General features: G+C 39.1%; 1 protein-coding gene across 22 annotated transcripts in view; it reads left to right on the top strand.

Annotated features, from left to right (window-relative positions):
* Positions 1-18679, top strand: part of MAP2 (microtubule associated protein 2) — a 258006-nt gene that overhangs the window by 126921 nt on the left and 112406 nt on the right. For 10 of the 22 annotated variants that reach the window (XM_037029705.1, XM_037029697.1, XM_037029652.1 and 7 more), the window contains exons 1-2: positions 3927-4345; positions 4619-4686. The gene's annotated coding sequence lies outside the window, so the exon portion shown is untranslated. Of the gene's footprint in view, positions 1-3925; positions 4346-4618; positions 4687-18679 lie in introns of those variants that run through there. The other 12 variants (XM_037029714.1, XM_037029687.1, XM_037029625.1 and 9 more) reach the window with 8 other exon arrangements.

Raw genomic sequence — 18679 nt, 5'->3', positions numbered from 1 at the left:
TTGGACCAATGCGGGGTGGGGCAAAAGTAGGTTTACAGTTGTTTGCATGGAAAATGATACAATAATTAATAAACAGCAAACAACACAAGAATAAACTTTGTGTTCTGCACCCTGTAAACCCACGTTTGCTGACCCTGTATATAAAACAGGGAAATCAAGATGGAATACAAAGACTTTTCTTGTGCTTAAACACTCCAATTCATTGACTAATATAATTTTCACATTCTTTCCTTTGAAAAATATTCTTGAGTGCCTGTATTTTCCAGACCCTGTTTTAGGTGCTTTGGATATACCTGTGTCCCCAACATAGAAAGGTGGCTTCTTTTATGGAACTAGCAGAGTGAGGCTTGGACACATAATAAATAAAATATGGTGTGAAACAAAGTGGTAAGAGCTCTGGGAAAGGGGAACACGTAGCAGGGGTGCCGGGCCGTGGAAGGGACGCAGCTGCAGTTTTCATGGTGGTAGCTGGGAAAGTGCTGGGTGGGAAGGTGGTAGGTGACCAGAGGCCTCCTGGGGGTAAGGAGAGGCACCTCCATCATTTGTTCCTGAAGAGCTTGAAGAGTGATCTGCAGACACATCGGCCGATACATTTAGGGAATAAATAGAAACTCTTTCAGCAGAGCCACCGGAGTAAGCTAACTGAATTTGGGGACACAGTTAAATCAGATTCTCATAGCTCATGACGTGAGATGAAGCAGATAGAGCTGAGGGGCAGAGACACAGCGCCTCAGCAAAGTGGGGAAAGAAGCGTGAAGTTGATTTCTGTTTGCTTCCGTGTCCCCTTTACTATAACTGAAGTTCTGGAGGAAGAAATTTGGTTTCCCTTTACCCCAATTTCTAGAACCTATCAAGTGTCTAAAATATATGTCGGCGTGTCATCAAAATTGGGAAAACAAGCAGATGAATGGTGCTCAGCCAATGTCTGGAACCTTGTCAAAGAGAGGAAGGGTAAGAAGAGGTGGCAGCTTAGGCTCAAGGATAAATATGAATAATTTTTTAAAAATCATGAAAGCTTCTCAATTATGTGACATCTTATATTCTTAGGATACAACATCCTTAAAGGCAGTATTTTACATATTGTGTATATTTTACAACAGATGTGTTAAAGTAAAAGTTCATCACTAACAAATGGGAAAAAGAAAAAGAATATACCAACACATTTTCATTGAATGGACCAGGTATCCCAAATGTTAAACGGCTCTCAAAGAGTATTAAATATTTATGGAAGCTGTGCTCCTTCTTGACACTGACCAGAACTAGGATTGTGTTTTGTGAGATCCTAATAAAATGTGATTCATGTTTCAAGCAATGACAGTCACATGCATCATTTATTTTGTGCTTGGAAGTGAGCAACAGATGACACTATATTAAAACAAACCATTTGTTTTGAAAAATGACCTTACTGTTTAAAAATCATTAAGAAAAATAGACATTTCACTGAATGATCTGTTTAAAGGTACACTTTTTGGAGAAGAGAAATATCCTAAATGGCCTGTAAGATTCACTGCAACCTGAAATCTTTTGTAATTGTTACCTAGGGTAATCGTATTTCTTAAAAATATGATTTATTCTTTTATAGCTCGGGGCAGAGATAGTTGTGGTGGCAGCAACCGTATGTTGGACATCTGGGAAGGCAATGTGGCCTGACCTGTAGAGGGGTCGTGAGAACTGAATATGAAAAGAGCACGTTAGAAAGGAAATAAAAACAGTAAAACATCAAGGTCAAAATCCCGGTCACACTTTTTTATTGAGTAACTCAGGAAGATTTTAACAAATATACCCTGCCCAGTGGTTGTTTTTGAGTGATTAAAAAAAATTTTACCTGGGCTTTCAATTTTCTGGCTTCATTATTTTGGGTAATCCTAAGAAGGTTAACATTATGCATAACTAGGAGGAACCTTGGAAGGCCAACCCAATTCGATTGACTGGTTTCTTTTTATAATTTTATGAAATTAATTGGGGTGACATAGATTATTAAAATTATATCATTTTCAAGTGTGCAATTTGTGATACACCATCTGTATATTGCACTGTGTGTGCACCACCCAAAGTCAAGTCTCCAGTTAATCACTGTACATTTGATCCCTGTTACCCTTTCAACCTCCTCTCCACCTGCTTTCCCCCTGAAAGAACCACCAAACAGTTGTCTGTGTCTATGAGTTTTTGTTTGTTTGTTGATTTCAGTTTTATATTCCACACATGAGCGAGATCATATGGTTCCTTGACTTTTTCCATCTGCCTTACTTCGCTTAGCATGCTATTCTCCAGATTCATCCATGTTGTTGCAAATAGCAGCCTTTCATCTTTTCTGATACAGTTGCCCAGTTTCATGCTTGCAGAAAGAATGATGCCCGGGATGACACAATACCTACTATATGATCACTGAGTTCAGGTTCCACAAGATAGGTTCCCAGAAGGGCAGTCATGCTTGATTTATCTGATTGCCAGGCTGGAAATTAAATAAAAGCCGTGACCTAATCACCCCACATTCTTCATCCCTCCAGTACATTACCTCACAGATATCAAGCAAAGCTAGCTCTCAGAATGATTACAAAGCACTTCAAGAGGAAGATCTGCTTTAGCAAAGAAAAGAAAGACGACAAAATCAAAGACAAAGGATGTTTCTAGAATCTGTTTTGATTGCAAGTGGAGTGGGAGAGAGCATGGAAAGAAATCACTCGGTGATAGAATAAGAGAAGGGGACCTGCGTCAGGAAACTGGGGTGGTGTCTCTCTGCTGGATGTCCGCTCAGCTTCAAGGCCTTGGTCCAATTCCCTGGGCCTCGGCTTTCTCACCTGTGAAACAAAGGGTGTGGAACAGGCTGAGTGGCGTTTGTGAATTCAGGATATGGACAGAGACAGAGTGGCAGGCTCCATTTTCTATGAAAGAAGAGTAATTTGAATATTTATGAAAGCAGAATTAGCTAATGATCAAAAATGGAGAAGAAAGGTGGCTAATGGGGAATGCAGATTTGTTCTAATACATTTAAAATGTAATATAAATCTGAGACAATTCTATCCAGGAGAAGAACGAAGCATATCAAAGCTCTCTAAATTGACTCCACTGTAATCTTTTTTTTCTATCATCACCTTATTTTTCTCCATACTTTCTGTTTCCGGTAACCATGGTGATGCAACCTCCCAGCAACCTTTTTCACAGCCGGCCCTTTTGGTACACATTGAATTTGCTTTTATTCACTGACGCAGGGAGCTAACAATGCTGCACGAATTAATTAATGTATGAACATTTTCCCCATTCCTTCTGATCAGGAAATAAATGCAGAGATTTATTCCACATTTAACCTCCCTACGTAAGGGGCACTGTAAAACAGGGATATTCAATGGTTAATTTCAGTTGCTGACATGAAGTGGGTACTGATCAGGCCAGAGATTCAATTCCCTGCCTCGGCCCTCAGGGACTGCAAAGTCCCAGGACTGAAGCTGGTTGCCGCCTTCTTTTGCTTGTGTGTATGAACAGAATAAAATTGCCCACAGGAATGACAGATCAACCTTGCAGACGGTTTTCTAATCCTCTGTTTTTTTGTTGCATTCTTCCTTGTAAGGAAGACATTTCTAAGTGCGTAATTATCACCATTAAAAGGGGACTGATTTTTTTCATAAGAAAATATATGTAAGTATATGCATTTGTCTGATGAGCATGGTTACTTATTTTGGAATATAAATAAGCAAATGCAATACTCAGTTTTCAAATATTTCCATTATCTGCCAATGGCAAAGCATGAAAGAATCTCTGTTGTCATTGATGCAGATAATAAAAATTCCCAGGACCCGTCGTATAGTCACATCCAGTTTGTGGAACCTAACTTATTTGTAATCCTATATGCCGGAAAACAGCCTCTCTGCTTAAGCAGTCTGTGTATGTGTGTGCCTGGCATTAGCACAAAGGAGACCAGATGATGCTTATAGTCTCGGCTCCTGGGGACACACTTGGATGGAGGCAATTAAAATGCCCGTCAGGCATTTGGTACCAGAAGCCCCTACGGCAAACCACTGAATCATAAGCCAGGGCTGCACCTTATTGTCAGTGAATGATGGCGGAGCTGGGTGGCTTGTCATCATTCTCGAAAATTCTGAGGCTAGTGAGCTCTCTCTCCCTCTCCCACTCGCCTTATTTTCCTTTTCGCCACTGCGGGGACTTTTTCTAATTTGCAGCTCCCCTTTCCCTGATACACACAGGCGGGAGCTGGGGGCTTGCAGACTGCAGTCTGTCAGAAGCTAGAGAGCCAGAGCTCGTGCCAGCCTGTGGAGATAATGCTCCCGGAGAAGGATTCCGCAGCGGTCCTTAAAGGCTAGACTCAGGTGGTGTCGCGGCATAAGCACCGGTAATGGTTCGGGGTTTTCTAATTTTGATTGTGTTTTATTTTTAATCTGTTTCCCAAGGGATCTGCTTGATGTGGTCTCAAAGTAAAATGCTGTAAAACTGTTTAATGAGCTTCCTAAAAATTCAAGTACTGCATTGTTTGCACTACAGATCTCAAGATGTAGATTTATTGTCTGGATGTAAAGGACGCATTTGTTTACTGGTGAGTTACAATTTTCAATATTTAGTTGACAGATCTATATATGTATTTTTTCTTTTTGTTTTGTTTCGGTAGATTCTTCAGTTTGTTGTCTCTAACAGAGGAAACATTGACTGGGAACCGCTCATTCAGAAAATTAAAAGGTACCATATGTTTTGTTTGGATGTTTAAATGAAGGAAAATCAAGGAGGGATTTGGATGTTTTTATTTGAAGTACTCTCTCTGTGGCTGGTCTTTTATCCTTCAGCCTGCATTGGTCATTGTCTATAGAATGTATGATTTCCTAGGCAGAGAATGCCATTATCCTAGGCTGTTTTGATTAGGTATCTAAAGAATTGTGTCTTTTGCCTGTGTTGCAAGTTAGTAATGAATATTACTATATCTGACTTATTGTTGGATTTTTTCATAACGTCTAAAGAATGTACAAAATTCTCTGTGTTAATAAAAATTCGATAATTTGAATGTAAGGGACATAAACCAAGTATTGATTTTATCTGAGGAAATCCTACTAGAAAGTGATGTTTTTCTCAGTGGCTAAACGAAATGGCTTGCCCTTCCCAGGTAGAATGGGCGCGAGAGAAGGAAGCCTCAGAATGACTCAGTATTGTTGGGGTTTGCGAATAAGAGCTTGTAACTTCTTCATGGATACTTTAGCAACAGATATATTTAAAGGCTGAAATGTTAGTTATTAAAGGAACTGATTTTACATAAGCTTTATTTTGCATTGACGGCATGAGAAAGTAATCCTTCATCTTGCCATGGAAGCAGTTTAAGCCATTGAACCCAGGCCTTATGCTTTATGGGAAAAATATTATTTTTCAAATTCAGAATCAGGATGTATATGGATTAGAGATGGCAAGTATGGGTGTTACCTTTTTCTTTAATTCTTTAAGGTTAGCTTTGACTTTAACATATACTCCTATCAATGAAACCTTCATTTGTAGTTTGGCTTTAAAAAATGGAAGACATTTTCTGAATAGCTGAGAAGAAGATCAATAACGTCATTTAAGCCTCTCCTTGGCATTCACAGAATATTTCCCCTCAAGACTATCTGTCCAAAATATTTTACACAGTAAGGTTAGTTGTTCTTTTTTTTTTTACTGTACTTAAAAAATGGCTAATGTTCAGCTACTGACCCTGCAATATCAGAAGTGAGTTTACATCTGTGAGCTTGAATATTTGCAGCAGTTGAGAGACTGAAGCATTGCCCTTGTTCAATTTTCTCTGCAATGTGTAATTATGAGAACCTTAATTTATTCATTCCACAAACACTTAGTAAAAGCCTTGCTTCTGTGGGTGGTTATTGTGGGAGAGGGGGGAGGGGCAGATGTCACTGCCACCACCCTTCCAAAGTGTGGGCAGCATCATATACTGCTTTTTGCACAAGAAAATGAATTTGTTAAAATAAAACACTGTGCTCTAAAAAAAGAAATTGGATTATTTCAGATATTGAACAAAATCTAATAGACTAGTCTATTAGATCCCTTTCATGTATGCAGAGATCCATGAAGTATATTGCACAGTTTCCTCAGAAATTATTCAGTGAAATCATGTATGAAATCCCCAAGCAGGACTTGCTGTTTCCCCTGAATATTGTAAAGCCCTTAGGGCCATATTTGTTTTAGTTTTCACTCACAGTAAGTGAAAATATTTTATGATTGGTTAACCTCCCCCTTTTCTCTTTTCCCATCTAACAAAATCCATACAGTATATATGTCTTATGAGAATCCAAATCTTCAGACTCACTAGCAAATCATTACATTAATTTTGAATTCTGGGGTATTTAGATGAATTGAGGAAAGGATGAAGTTATTATTTATCCATGAAAATAGAGTCTTCACTATACTCAGTAAGAACTGAAACTAGAGAAGTGACATATTACCACACCAAGCAAGCCACTTGGTCCCTAAGTTTGCTAGCACCACTTAAAAAGTCATTCAGGTGTGTGTTGACAGATTTTGTGTAATAAACCAGAGTTTATTCAAATAGACTGCTATTTTGTCAAATCAGAATAGAATTTGAATACTGGACTCTTAAGAGAGTCAGGGATCTGGATGACGGTTTTTCTAACCAACAACATCTATCTCTGCATCAGTTTTGGAACTAAATTCTTTTATTGATTATTCACTTGCGGCTTTCAGCACATAGCATAATGTTTTGAGCATGGTAGTTCAGTAAGTATTTGTTGAATTATTTGATGGATAAATAAATTTGATGGGAGAATCTGCATTCTCCCCATTACTTTTTTGTTCTTGTTTTTCGTGAGATTACGCACCATGAGACAGACAGCACATTTTTTTAGTGACTTAAAATGCTCATTATAAATCTCTAATTTATGGTAATAAATTAGATACTGCCAGGTAGAAAAAGCAGGCAAACCATGTGTAAAAATTTCTCCAGGCTCTATGGAAAGGAATTTTTCTGGTTTTAGGTTTAGATGGAAAGACTGTTCGAGATGTCTTTTCACTTTCATCAGCAGGGGAAACAGGCCAAACTGCATCATGAGTTTTGCTTTCTGGGCACTTACTGAGTATCCCAGGCTGGACATTGTTTACTGCTCCTCATGGCTTGGCCAAGACTTGGCTACAGCAGAAGGGAGGAAGCCATTTCTCTCCCTCTCTTTCTAAATGTAACACTAGAGATGATGTCATAGTCTTCTCAAACACTGCCCTGCTCACTATGGACTACTTCAGCATGACATCATTCTATGCGTACATACTTAAGGAATCTATAAAGAAACTTCTAGAATCATAATAGCTTTAGAGGAATCTATTCTTTCTTGTCATTTATCTTTATTAATAAAAGTATAATTTTTGTTGACAGTGTGCCAGATAATAATCTAGGCCCTTAGTGCATGGCATAGGGTCTCATTTTAACTCTTGCTATAATCCTGGGAAGTGAGTGTGGTGTCTGGTTTACAGATGAGTGAAGTGAGACTCCAGGTGAGCAGTCAAATACAAGATAGGCCCAGAGTCCTTCATATTAACCACAATGCACAGCATTTTTTTCGAGTAAGTTTTGAGCTCGTTGTCATTGTTTTAATGTTTCATATATGCACATGAGATATATGTGCTGCAATAAAGCTAACATGGTATGCTTGTAGATTCTTTTTTTATATGTATAGTGAAGAGGTAAATATATCTTCAAATACTTCACTGTAATATTCAAGCTCTGGTAGATTTTATATTGTTAATGTATATTTTCTTTTTGACCTGGGGAACTTTCTTCTTTAAGGAGTAATGTCAGAGATAAATGAGGAAGTTATAAAATGAATTAATAAAGCATCTCCTATGTCACTACAATGAATTTACATTACTGAACTGTGTAATCTATGTAAGAAAATTAGAGAATTCAGGTGCTAGATACCACAATGGATGCCTTATCTTGTAAAGGTTTTTTTTTTCTGTAATTTAAATAATGGCACAGGAAGTTGCCAATGGCTAAAATAATAAACAAGCAGGGACTATCACGTACAGTGGGAAAATACCATATTCAAACTTAAGTAAAACTTACCCAGAAAAATAACCAAGGGTACCAACAATTACACAAATATGTATTAAGATGCTCTACTTGCAAAGGAATATACACAACAAAACACTTTTGAAGCTCATTGCTCAGTGTAGAAGAATAAGACAGGGAGTAGCACCAATGCTCATTGGCGCTGTAAGAGACACATGAATAGTTTCTTAAGGCACTTCATTACATGGCAGGATTACTAACAATCGAGAAGGGACTCAACAGGAAATACATCCTGGAGGGTGAGTCCTTTGAGATGGAACTTAGGGCTGAATGGAAGTATTCAAGGGAGAGATAATGCATGGAAGAGCTCCAAGGAGAATAAACATTAGCAAAGGAACCAAAAGAAGTGAACATACTTGGAAAGTGTAGACTGATCTCATTTGTATTCCAGAGTGCAGGACAGACGGGGATTCTTAGATGATAAGGATGGAAAGGTACGTGAATACTATTAGGTGGCACTATATGAAATGGATAATATTCTGTTCTGTTTTATTCAGTTCAACTTAATACACTGGAAATGGACCTTAAATGCCAAGTCAAGGAGGTTATTTTTGGTGTTCGGTGGGAAGCTATTGAGTGTATATTGAATAAAAGACCATTATGACCCCAACTGCGTGTTCAGATGATTTTTTATAGCCATGTGAGAGAAATTAGAGTTGTGTGTGAGGGCATGTGGAAGAAAGCATCACTTTGAAATAATTCAGGAAAAAATGAAGGCTCAGAGCGACTGTTGATTGTGGGCGAGCAACAAGAGGTCATGACAGTGAGGGAGGTTTCTTGAGCTTGAACTGATGTACAGAGACTAGCCAGACCTTGACTGGTAGGGGGAACCAAAAGCAGAAGGACTCAAAGGTGGCTCTGGTATTTGAATTTGGGAAGTCGAAATGTGAAGGGAGAGAGGTAACCAAAAGCTGTTTGAGGAGAGAAGCCCTCTTCTATTTGTATTGTTTCCCTGGTCCCTAGCAGACTGCCTCGTAGGTAGGAGATCACCAGTAAATGCTGGCTGATTGAGTGGGGCCCAGCCCACGCCCTGTTCCTGCCCTCATGGGACTTTTCTTCTACAGGAGGAAAAATCAGTGGGTACGCAAACTAAATTAAAAGATTACTCAGGCAGCTGTGCAGAGAATGGAGGATAAAGGGGTAAGAATAGATGCTAGGAGATAAGCTTTTCAAACTTGACAGCAGAGAGGAATCAACTGAGATCTTACTCACAAGCAGATTCAGAGTCAGTAGGTCTGAGGACAGGCCTGAGATTCCCTAACAAGCTCCCAGGTGGTGTTGCCACGGCTGGTCTGTGGACCTCGCTTTGATGAGAGGGTGAAAGGTGAATGTTCAGAGAAGAAAAATTAGAAATGATTAGAGAAGTTGTTATAAGCAGGTCAAATGTGAGCCCTTCTCTTCCTGCAGCTGTTAAGCACTACATACTTCTCAACCTCTTTGATGGTGAGAGAATTGTTTCTCTTGTGACTTATTTTGATTCCAGCCAGTTGTTTTATGAAAGACCCATTAAACCAGCCCCGAGGAGCTACTGGCATTTCATTTGTCCTGCCAGTGCTCAGGACTTATTATGCCATATAATGAATCCTTGTGGCTCAGGTTTGGGGATGCAGTTGCACATAATTCTCTGCCGGTTTCTTCACTCCGGTTCTGTGCCCTGTTTCGTGATTTCTTTGGACGTCCTTGAACTCCTCTCTGCCTGGATGTTCAGCGTAATGCTGGCCTACTAAATTCTCTGCCCCTCTAGCTCTTGACATCTCTCGCGTTACTCTGTGTTCAGTAGCGAAACTCCTGGGTCTCCACGTGACATCTTCTGGTCTCTCACATCTAAATACAAGCTTTGGGAGACTCTGCTGAGAGCCACAGGGAAGTTCTGAAGATAGTCTCTGATTTAAGAAGTGCGTTTTTTCCAACAGAATCATTTCTTTTTGGAGGACTGTTCTGGTTGAGGACAGCACCTGCTTTCTTCTGAAGGAAGGACGCATGTGTTTATGGGCTGTTAGAGCATTCACAGAGGCAGAGCGCTCCCCCAAAGCCCTGACAGGTTCTGTCTGGAGGGGTGTAGTCTTTCTGCCTCCACTGCTAGGCTCTGCCTCTCCACGCTCCTTTGTAGCTACAGGAACTTGGGAACATTTACCTGTTTGCTTCCTCCCACACCACACTTGCAGCTGTAAAATAAGCAAATAACAAATTCAATAAATACGGCCTACTCATCCATCCAGGAGAACAGCTTAAGTGCATATGAAACATCTTTGATGTCCTCATACTTATTCGGATTTATCCTTTGTTTAAAAGGCTGGTACTATCTCGAGGTCTGGATTGCTGGATCTTGTCACTGGTGTTTGGTAATTTGGTGTTTATTTAAACAGCCAAGTAAGCATGAGCAGTGTCGTCAGGAGCTTTAAATTAAAAATTCCAGTGAAATATCAAATCAGTTTATATGAACAGGGGTCAATTTAAATTGATAACCACACGTCTTCAAGGAGAACATTTAGGACATATCCGTGAGGAGAGAAATCACGTCCTAGGCATCTGAGTTACTACTCCCTTTGTTGTCTACGCAGAACATAGCCTTGGTGCATCTGCCAAACGGAAGTGGAGAAAAGGAGTGTCATGTGAGAGTGTGTGAGCGTGTAACTCTAGTCTTTCTGTAATGGATAGCGCTAGTCTTCTTCGCATTGTCGAACTGTAATTGGTAAAATGTCCAGTGCCTATGCCCTTACGCCCTTTCACTACGTTCGATAGTTAAGAGTCTCAGAGTAGCACAGGATAATTTCTGGTCTTTCTGACACAAATCCTCCCTGTCTCTCAAAAAAAAAATTCTAAATCAATCCTTTGTGTGTGTGTGTGTTTGGATTTCATTTGAGTCTGCCTTGGATGGTCTGAATTAACCTTTCTTCAGATTCTCTCCTGGTGTTAATGACTCTGGATTATGACCATTTAAAGCAGCCGGAAGTACCTTGATCCACATCTGGCAATTGTTAAAACAAAGCTACTCTATTTAACACATTAAAACCAAAATGTATTTCTTCACATTGTGTAAGAACTGAGGAAATGATTTTTTTATAGAAAGATCTTATATTTTATTTTCAAGGTTAACAATGTTTGTGTTTAGTTTTCTTTAAAAATATTTTCTTGCTTCTTATGCGATTTTCTTGTGATAAGACTTCATAGTTATGTATACAGAATAAGATACAACACCGTGGTGGTAAAGATTCTGTTCACACATTGCCTAGGAGCAACTGGATAGCATGATTTTGAACACATTGCAGTGAATTTGTGATATTCTAGAATCTCAAGAAAAAAAACCACATCTAGGCTGTCTATACTTTAAACAGTGGGGACAGAAAGCCTTAAAATGACTGACTTTATAAGATTACATTGGTACTTGAGATCTAACAATGAAAAAAATTTAAAAATCTTCTTTAGAACTCATGAGCATATGTAACTCATATAACTCTGGTCAAAATGCTGTACTTTTTCTCTACAAGATGGTGGATAGCCCAATATATCAAAGGGAAATAATACATGTAATATATATATAGCTTAATGTGTGCATGCATTTTAAGTTCTGCATTGTATATTATACTCACAAAAAGAACCAGGATGTGGACTTTAGATTATAACATTATTGGAATAATGCAACCAATGATGTTGCATTTAGACTTTAAGAAAGAAACATTCTGTACCACTTTTTAAGGTTTAGAAAGCATCTTCTAATTCATGACATCCCAAACCTCATGACAATCTATGGTGTGGGGACGGCAGATCTTGTTATATTTATCACAGATGAGAAAACTAAAGTCAGAAGACTGCAAATGGCCTACCCAACTCTCCCCACTAGAAAACGGCAAACCTGGGGCTCATGTCCTTCTTCTGACTCCAAAGCCTCCTTTCACTTTCAACTTGAAAGCAGATAAATGAGTGCATTGTCTTAAATCTGCATAATTATAATGCACTTGATTGCTATATTAAAGAACCCATTCCAAGGTAGCCATGACCTTCACTAAATGGATTGTCCTGCTCTCCCAAAAGACTCCAGCATTTAGAGCCTAAAACAGTGTGGTGTGGAGCTCAATAAATACTAGCGAAAATAACAGTTACTACTGAAATGGTTCCAAATGATTCAATATTCAAAAGAGATAGGCTAAATATAGCATACAAAATGTAATCTTACTGACTTAAAAGCATTTAAGAAAGGGTCGATTAATAATAAGAATCCATTGTTTAGTTCTCAGTTTCACAGAATTTTAGGCAAGTAATAAATAACTCAGCAAAAGCCTGAGATAGCAAAGAAATTCATTACAGTTTCAGAAAATCAGATTTGTGGAGAAACATCTTTAAAAGCAGACATTGTGATTTGTGTGTTGGAAAAAGCGCTTATAAAGAACTTTGAGGGGGAAGCTGTAAATCCCAGTTTGGATCTCAGATGCAGATGGAAAGGTAGCATGCATAAAGAAGGTGACGACCTCAGAGGCTATTGAATAGGGTTAGGGTTGAGTCCAGGTGTCTCGAGGCAGACACCCACAGGGGTGGGTCCACCAAGGACATGCTCGTTTTGGTGGCCCACTCGTTCCCCAAATTCTCCTATCTGCCACACTCATCCAAGCTCTTGTTATACCATGTCGGGCGTACAGAAATGCTTCTCCCTGGTTGCTCTACCCTGAACACCGTCACCCCATTGGTCTCCCAGGCACACAGTAGCGTCTTTCTCAGCAGTTTCTCCTTTGTCCTTTCAGTGGTTCTCATTTGCTCTCTTGAGCTGTACTGGCCAGTATATGTGGTTGTTCCTGGTCCTATGCAACTATTTGAATCTAAATTATTTTTAAAAAATAATTAGTCTTTTATTTTCTTGGTCATACTAGTCACATTTTAAGTGCTCCCTAGCCATATTATTTTCTTAGAACATTAGGCACTATAGGGAGTTGCATATTATAGTACCGTTCCATAATCACAGTGTTTCATTGGGGAGTGCCATTCCAGAGCATAACCAGACCCCGCACCCAAACATTCAAGGACTGCACGGACCTCTCACCCCTCACTAAGTCCTGGCACACACCCTCTACCCCACAGGCTTCTCTCCTTTTCTTCTTCATCATCACTGCTACAATTAAAATTAAAATAATCAGAGTTCTTATTTAATGCGTATTATGTACTGAGCACATAGTTTTCTTGTGTGATTGTTTAGAAGGAAAGAGGGGAAGGAGGAGGAAGCTAAGAGCTTGCAAATTGGTTAGCCCCCATTTTACAGAAGAGGAGATGAGGTTTAGTGATGTGAACTGTACTTCTCAGAGATAAAGAGCTTATACTTGGTCCATCTCCAGGGTCCAGGTCCATCTGGCCCCAAAGCTAAGTCCTATACCAGTTCTTCTTAACCAGGGGCAACTTGCCCCCTCTGCCAGCGGTCATTTGGAAATGTCTGGAGACATTTTTGATGATCGTAACTAGGCAAGAGCTACTAACTTCTGATCAGTAGAGACCAGGGATGCTGCTAAGTATGCTACAGTGGGCAGTCCCCCGCAACAAAGAATTATCTGGCATAAAATGTCAATGGCGGCAAGGTTTTGGTTTGTGTTCTGTCTCATCTCACAAGAATGTAAAGTCTGGAAGTATGGAAACAGGTTTGTCTGCTGCTTTTAGTATTTCTCTAGTGCCTCAAAAACTTGTTACCACACAGTAGGCATGCAAGGTATATTTTAGAATGAATGATGAGTTTATTACTTTTTAGTTAAATTAATACCCGCACATGGTAAAAAAATAAATCAAGCCAAATGGACCAAAATAAAATAGAAATCTTTCACCCTAAACCCATCTCCAATCTCACATCCTCCTGAAAACAATTTTAATAATTTAGAAAACTATTAGAATAATTCCTATTCTCTAAGAGATCTTTTCATTGCCATTTTGATTGCATACAGTAGTTCAGTTTCTTAACTTCGAACATTGTCTATTGACTTCCTACAATAAAAATGAGGAATTTAACACCCTAACACTGTCTCTCCCTTTCTGCCTTCATTTTTAGTTTGTTCTTTACAGTTTATCCAAATATCATTTGATTTTAAGCATCCAGTGTTATTGATGAAAAGTCTGGTATCAGTCAGGTTCTCATTGAATAACCTCTGTGAATAACCTTGATTTTTTTTCTTTCTAGTAGACTTTAGGCATTTTATAAAATTTCAAAAGGATGTGTCTCGTTAAAAGTCTTTTATCATTTACCCTATTTGGTAATCTGATCATTTGAAATGATATCTTTTGAACTCAGGGAAACTTTTCTCTGTTTTTTTGTTTATGTTTCTGGCTATCCCTGCCTCTGTTGTGTATTTAGGGGATTCCCATCAGTTAATGTCGGACTTCCTGGTTTCAAAGTCATGTCTCCTTTTTCACATATTTTTTAAATCCCCCTTTCATTTTTTCTACATTTTAGGAGTTTTTGTCTTCTTCCTCTTCTCTGCTGAATTGTTTGCCTTTAGCCCTGCTGATTCTCTTATTTCAATTTCATGAATTACTTATTTGAGAAATCATATATTAATTTCTAGGCATTCTTATTCTCTGGCTGGTAGTTTTCCATAATTTTATTTTTCAGAAGGAGGTATATTTTTGATATATGCAATATGCTTTCTAAGTTCCCTAAGTTCTTCTCTCCTGTTCCCAAGATTATCTCTATTTCCCCAAAAAATCTTTTTTTATTTTTTTTCTTGTTCAGCTCCCGGTTTTCTTCAGATTGAGTTGGAGGGTGGTTTCTTTGTTTATTCTGATGAATGAAGAACTGGGCTGAGGATCATGGGTAGCTGTTGTTGCAGGTTTCCTCTGTGGCTGTGCAGGTCTGTGTCCCCCTCGCTGCGACTGGCAGGTCTGGGTAATCAGGAAGCAGGCGTCCCAGAGGAGCGTGGGGATGGGGCCAACACGGGGAGCAGGCCAGGATCAACACAATGCCACAATATGTTTTAATTCTGCTTTCATTTGTCTATACTGGACCAGGTTCCAAAACTGATCACCTGCTTTCATTCAAGATTAGTTCTTGTTTCCACCCTTAAGGGCAAAAGCTTCTGCTGTCAGCGAAAACTATAGTAGCGAGGGAGAGAAAGAAGGGTCCCCATTGTTCTGAGTATGTTCTAAGTGAACTGCCATGATATTGGTTCTCCACTCCCCTTGGACTCTGACTGAAGACTCTAAACTTGAAGTTTCTCCAGGCTTCCTCAAAAAACTTGCTATGCATTGAAGTGCTCCTACTAGCAGTTTCCTTCTTCTTTTTTTCTCTTTCTGTCTCAGCCCCATGTACATTCTGCCTTCTAGAATAGCTTCAATATTTTTGTTAGGTTACATTCCTTTTCAACATTTAAAAAATCATTTTAATACTGATTTGGAGGAAGAAGTATGTGTAACTTCTCCATCAATGACCATATTTCATTTTCTTTACTGTGATTTTTTATAACATTAATATATGTTTGCACTGTACTCGTTTAACACTAATTATATTGTTCTACCTCTACTATTTACTAGCTAGCTGGAAAAATTGCTTCTTTTTCCTAGGCCTTTTTTTCCCTGTAAAATAAAGATGATAACTGGTTTTTAGTGTCGAGGTGAACATGTGAATGCATGTTGTAAGCTCAAAAACAGAAAGTAAATATAAACTGTCTTTATACCTAAGGCTAGAGTAACAAATGCAAAAACCTGGAGATTAGCCTTAGTTACAGGAAAACTACTTCCCTACCCAACAGAAACCCTAAGTAGAGACAACAGAAACTATATGCAATGTAAAGACCCAGAAATCCTGCATTGGTAGCAATACTAAAATAAGCAGACCAAGTAGGTAGTGAAGACACAACATCAGAGTTAAATAATTGAATATGTATTGATTTAACTGATAGGATAGAATATGTGAATGTTGTGTAATCCTTTGCTTAGCAAAATCAAGATTGTGAATATGAATGTTAATAATGAGTGTGATTTAATGCTGCTCTTTAGCTGCCACAATACTATTACTGATTTTATATGGCTTAATTTAATTAAAGGTGTCTGTTCTTTTAGTGAGTTTGGGACATGAAACACACAGTAAAATGGAAACAAAAAAGATGAGAGTAACAGGAAAGAGGCTTCATGGTAAAAGTCGAAGACATGTTAAGGGGCAAGTTAGGAGTCAGGCCAGCACTCGACTTCAGCATACTGGGAGTCATGTGTGGGTGAGAAGAGTATTTTCGCTAGATTGTCCAAACACAGTATTTTACTGCTAACCTTTATGCTTAGAAACAATCTGAGAACACATCAAAGAGACAAAGCATAACATAAATCACTGTGAATGTGTGCCGATCTGCCTGCCATGAATTCTCATTTTCTGCACCAAGTTTTTACGTTCTAAAGTTAAATGTCTGTAGAGGTTAAAATCACCAGACCTAGTTAAATGTTAATGGGATCTAGTAACCTAACAGAATTTAAACTCAAGGCCTCATACTAAGGACAGTAAATAAAAAGCATTAGTTTGGCTTTTCATGGTCGCTATTAAAAATAAAGAAAATAAACAACTTGTTTATTATTATTGAAATAATAAGCAACTATACTTAACTATTGGCATAGCCGAGGCTGGTTTCTAGCCGTATAAAACTATATTTGTTGGTGGTGAAACTGTGGAACTTGCCCAGCCCATGTAGATTGTAGCTGAGGTTAAAAAGTGTCCTTGGAGCCTTAGCAAATGTGTAGTGTTATTTCAAAGTGAGTTCATTTCATTGTGTTTTAATTTTGTGTTGTTGTTAAGGCCTAGTACAATTTATAAGTTTTATTTTTTTTTACAGTTCATATCTAAGGCCCTGGCCCATAATTAATGTGGTGCAGATTACTTTTGTCCAAAATACTGATGATCTCTTTCTTCCTCAGTAATAATGGGGCTCCTGCTTTTGGGGAATTCTAGGCTCCTTTGCAAGTAGATGTGACCACATGACTAATTTCTGGCCAGTCAGGTGTGAATACAAGTTGTGTGTGGAACTTAGGTCAACTACTTGTCATCACTTCTACATCTTTCTGCAGTTGGGAATTGAGACTAAATGGCTGGATCCTCAGCAGCCATTTCGAATATGAGGTAATGTCATAATGAATTTCTGTTGGGTTTAAGCCACTGTTATTGGGATTTTCCCATTACAGTTACCTGCAATTACCCTATAGTTTCCCATTTGTATAACAATTTCATCATTTTTATGTATTTTCAAAGGCTCTGAAATGTCACTTTATCACCTATCATTGTTATTTGTGTACATAACATTTATATTAACATCGTTACCTAAAGTATACCAGTACAGTCAATTCCCAAGTCCTATCAGTTCTACTTCCTAATTTTTCAAATCCATTTATTTCTCTACCCTCAAGGATCATGTTAGTTAATCTCTCATCATCTCTGATCTTCACAATCACAATAGCTTCCTGCATCAACTCTTGCTCCATCTTTTAAAAATACAATCTAACGATGATATTCCTGTGTTTAAAATCTTTCAGCACTTCCCACAGCAGGCATAAAGTTAGGAATCTATAAACCATGCTTCCTGGCCACCCAGGGTCTGGCCCCTGACTCTCTGGGACCATCTTGAGTCTGTTGCCTTGGGGCTTTTGCATAGGTTTTTCTCTCTTTGCCTGGAACACTCCCTCTATACGCCTCTTCCCACCCCGCTCCTACCTCCCCTGCCCCTCCACTTACTCAGGTCCTGCTTATTGGTTAGGTCTCAGATTCCATGGTTAAGCCTTCTCTCAGGCTCTGGTCTAATGTAGGCTGCCGTATGCACTCCACAGCACTCTGCACTTGTATCACTTACTATTTATCAACTTAATGCAAGTCTCCCGCACAAGTCTGGAACCTTCTTGAGTGTTTGTCTCATTTCTAACTAGAGTTCCAGAAACTACTGCTCAGAGTAATTGCTTAAAAATTATGTTGACTGGCTGACTGATTTTTATTGTATTTTCCTTGCCTAAAAAGCATACATAACTGACATCTCAACCAGAGTTCCATTTATCAAAATTTCATTCACCCTCTAGATCATCAAAACCATGTATATGCTCTCCCTTTAATTAGATATTTATTTTTCTATTTTCCCTTTTGTCCTGAACAAGGCAGTGTCCCCAGAAGGAGTCACTCACACATGTTTGTGTCTTTCTACAATGCCAGGTTTATTAGGGCCAACCTCTCTAATAAGCCAACCGAGCCTCATGTAGGTCACACATGGTGGGGTGTGGGGGACCTTATGCGATAGACATGAGCAGAGCGAGTGTCCAGTGAGAAGTCCCAGTCACTGGTGTCCACAGGTGGAGAAGCGGGTGTTGGTTTGAGCAGGTGGCTGCAGTGATGGCAGGCATCCCGTGGAGTAAAAGTCCAGCAGGGCTCCAAGCGTGACCCATGGCACAGCTGAGCTTGGCCATCAGGTGGTCAGATCTCTGAGTTCTTATAGACCACCAGGGGCGTAGGTCCCACTCATATCCGTGTTTGGGTGGACTCCTTATCCAAATGTTCAGACTTGTGGTTTTGGGTGTCTGGGCCTCCTCCTAAGGACATACTTGTTCTACCCCATGACCCTGTGATCAGTACACAGTACTTGACATAACTGTCATGGTGACAGTGACTCCATGTTGGATTGTCAGAGGTGT

The sequence above is a fragment of the Sturnira hondurensis genome, unplaced genomic scaffold (assembly GCF_014824575.4).
Source record: "Sturnira hondurensis isolate 20B ecotype Veracruz unplaced genomic scaffold, ASM1482457v3 Scaffold0001532, whole genome shotgun sequence".
Classification (NCBI taxonomy): domain Eukaryota; kingdom Metazoa; phylum Chordata; class Mammalia; order Chiroptera; family Phyllostomidae; genus Sturnira; species Sturnira hondurensis.
Note: the sequence above shows the minus strand (reverse complement) of the source record. Positions and strands in the feature narration are given on the sequence as shown.